This window comes from Tenrec ecaudatus, chromosome 18, assembly GCF_050624435.1.
Source record: "Tenrec ecaudatus isolate mTenEca1 chromosome 18, mTenEca1.hap1, whole genome shotgun sequence".
Taxonomy (NCBI): Eukaryota; Metazoa; Chordata; class Mammalia; order Afrosoricida; family Tenrecidae; genus Tenrec; species Tenrec ecaudatus.
The window spans coordinates 48,186,401-48,190,271 of record NC_134547.1 but is presented as its reverse complement, the minus strand read 5'-3'; positions in this window follow the sequence as shown (position 1 = coordinate 48,190,271).

Below are 3,871 nucleotides of genomic sequence, written 5' to 3'. Positions count from 1 at the left end.
CCCCGCAGCTGTGCAGGGTGTCTGGAGGGGTCTGCCCGCCGCCCAAGCACCACCTCATTCTTAGGAATTCGTTCTCAGCCTTGTCATCCCCACCCCCCGCCACACACACACACATCTGAGGTACCCCAAACGAACACTGGCCTCTCTGACCAGGAGCCACTCCCTCTGCTACCGCCCCAGACTCTGGATTGGTTTGGCCAAACATTTGAGGACTTTGTGTGGCTCTGTAGCCGATGCCGTTGCTATGGAAACCCCAATGAGAGTGTCCCCATGGGTTGGTCCGGGTTTATCCTGGTCCCTGCTGGGGTGGCAGGTAGGATGTGAGGTAACTGGCGGTCCTCTAAAGCCTGATGCGCAGAGCTCTAAGGTCACCCCCACCCACCCCACCTCCTGCCAGTTTAGCTCTGCTCTAAAAGCAAAGGTTGTACATAAAGTTCAAAAGCATGCAAAAATGCATGTGCCTGCTGCTAGAGAGCCGCCTGCTCAAACGCACCCACCCACCTACCTTGGGACACACAGGAGGGAAGGGCGCTCCCTCTGGAGAGGGAAGGAGCTGGCACCTAGTCTCCTCCCCCGCAGGGGTGGGGAGGGCTGTGGCAGGGAGGGCTCTAGTTTACCAGGGACACCGTGCCTTCCACAGATGAGGGGCTTCAAAGGTTAAGGGAAAGACCAAATGATCGTGGATTTATTTTGATAAGAAAACGTCATCCTAAGAGACGTGGGAATCCCCACACTGAACACCATGGGTCGTCAGGAAGATGCCCCAGCCTGGAGCAGCGTCCATCTGTGCTGTGGCCGCCGTGCCCCCCCCACGCCTCTGCATTCGTAGTGTCTACATAGATCGTGAGGGGCCAGGCCAGCAGTCCCAACCCCAGCACAGGAGCAAGGCGGTTTTCTACTCTGGAGCCCCCTGTCCGGCACGGCCTTCTTGACGGCATGTGGTGGCTGGGCTGGCCTTTAGGGAGCCCTGGGGTCCAGTGGTGCATCAGGGTGCTGCCAGCCCACAGGGTCCATTCCTGTCTGTCCTCGAGACCCGCTGTGAGTCGCAATGGCCCTGGCTGGGAGTTTGGCTTTTTAACTATTCAGGTGAGATTTTAACTGAACTAACTCAGGAGACCCATCCACCCCCATCAGGTTGATTCTGACTCAGAGCAACAGGGTGACTGGTGAGATGCCATCGAGTTGTCTCTGCCACAGAGCAAAGCAGTGCCAAGCCCCGTGCCATCCTGACCATTGCTAGGGTGGAACTCACTGTAGAGCAGGCCAGAGCCACCCCGTGACACCTGAGACAGTCTTTAAGAAGCAGAAAATCTCAGCATCCTCCCTTGGAGTGGGTGGTGTGTTTGAACAGCTGACCTTGTGGTTAGCCACTTTGTAACTGGCTGCACCTCTGGAGTCCAGAAGAGCCTGGGAACACACTGCTCCAAGCCAGGGAATAGCTGCGCAGGGATGGGGGGCCAGGCCTTCATCAAGGCTGGGGTGCCCTCTGGTGGGCCCAGGGGAGCAGCCCACCCCTACTTAATCCACCCGGGGTTTTCCTACTCAGGTTCACTTGGGCGCTTGTTGGTGCAAGCGTGCCCATCAGATGTCCACGATGCAGAAAGCACTCCCCTGGAAGGTGCCCTGATGGAGTGGGTTACAAGCCAGCCGGCTGGTGGCTGCAAGGCCAGCAGTCTGAACCCACCAGCTGCTCCTCAGGGGGCTGACTGCTCCCACAAGGATTTTTCAGCCTCCTTGGAAACCCAGAGGGTCAGTTCTGCCCTGCCCTGTGGGTTTGCCAAGAGTCAGCGTGGACCCCATAGCATGAGTGTTCACTGGTGTTTAGAAGTCAGCAGCTGCGCTACCTGCCCCCCCCCCCCAGTTTATGGCCCCCGGGGAGGCGGTAGTTGATCTGGACTCTGGGGAACCACACCTAGGTTTCTTTCGCTTCCTGGGGAAGTCCCCAACTCCTTAAAATTTCCACCTCCCAGGACATGATTGCAGGCCATCCGGTCCCACTCACCTTGCATCCTGCCCCGCTTGTCCCCTCCTGGACCCTGCTAATCCCCTGGAGGGATTGGTGAGCACCCCTGCCTGCTCCCTGTCTGGACCCTGGGGTCACTCCCCACTGCTGGCCTAGAGGCTCTGCTGCCCACCTGAGTTACAGTCTGAGCCGCTGAGGGAGAGCTCACGGAGAATAGGACTGACCCTCCTCAAAGAACATTTTACAAGGCACTGGTTAAATGTCCTTGGAGTGTCCTTGGCGCTGGCCTGTTGGGTCTGGGGCCCAGGGTGCCTCTGGGCTGCTTCTCTCTGAGTCTGTCCTTACTTTCTGAACTTGACCTCCTCTGCCCCACGGATCTGGAGGGCATTTTCCCAAGGAGCTCAGACTAGGACCTAGTCTAGGACCCTGGAGCAAGGATACTCCCCCACACCAGGACAGGGAAGAGCCCCCTGTGTCTGAGAGACCCTGTGGTCATTCTTCCCCCTTCCCGATCTCATGTATCATTGTTCCTCCTTTTCTTGCCCCTACTAGCAAGTGGGAGCCTGGGGGGCCTGGTGGGTCCAAGTTGGACTGTGAGTCTCAAGGCCAGCAGGTAAAAACCACCAGCGCCTGCATGGGACTCCCGTGAAGAGTGACAGTCTCAGAAACGCACCGGGCCAGTGCTACCCTGCCCTAAAGCATTCCCTAAAGCATCGAAGGATGTGAGGCCACACTGCCTAGGAAGGGGGCTTGGGTTGTCATCTGCCCTGTAACAAGCCGACTGGTCACCAGGGGGCAGCAGGAGGTACAGGCCATCCCTGACAACTCCCTTACCAGCTGACCCCAACCCTGCAGCATAATCCTAGAAAGAGACACCCTCCCCACCCCCGTGCCTGGTGCCCCAGACGCCGAAGACACCCCAGAGAGAAGCCACGCACCAACCAACACTGGCGGCAGGACTGGGAGTGAGATGAATCCAGAAGGCAGGACTAGAATCCAAAGACTCTGACCCCATTGCCTGAGCTGGTGGGGCCCAGAACCTCCCTGTCTGCTAGTGGGATGAGGGGCTCCAAGGGGGGCTGAGGTCTCATCTGAGGGGCCCCCATGGAAGGGAGCCATCAGGACTGGCAGACACGAAGAGAAGCAGGGAGGGCCACCTGGGTGCGGGTGGCTGGGCCGTTGGTGGGAGAGGGCAGAGCTCACTTCATGAAACTGGGGGGCGGGGGGGAGGATGACAACAGGGCCCAGAGGGGGCCAGCTTGAAGGGGGCACTAGAGGGCTGGGGAATAAAGGGGATACAAGGGAGGCCTGCAGGGGACCAGACCCCCCCCCCCCAGCTGGGCTGGCTCCTGTGGAGGCTCCCACCCTGGGCTGGAGGCCCTGGTGATACGTTTGGGGGCACAGACCCAGAACCCAGGATGGGCTGCACCTCACCAAGACATCCCCAGGGGTCCCCAGGACAGCAGCTTGCGTTGGGGGACCGAGAAGCAGGGGAGTCCAGGAAGGGGCTCCCGGGGCCTCCCTGGGAGCACTTGGTGCAGCCCCAGCCTGGGAAGGACCCCGAAACCTTTATGGAGTAATTCAGATGTGTGAGGGGACACGCACACCAGGCTCAGTGCAGCTCAGGCACGGAGGGGGAAGGGGGATGGCAGAGGAGATGGGAGACTGTCCCCTGCTGCCCAGTGCAGAGACAGGGTCACATACACCCTCAGTCCTGCCTCTCCCTGATGGCTCTCTCACTAGGGTCTCCCCTCCTAGGGACCTCCCATTTCCCATTCTGAACTGGGCGGGACAGGGCCCAGTCTTCCAAGGATCCTGCTAGTATGCCAGGCCTGGATGGGGCAGTGCCCTGCATCTCAGGGACAGAGCACACGGAGCCAGGCTGAGGAAAGACTCTTTAATGTCCAC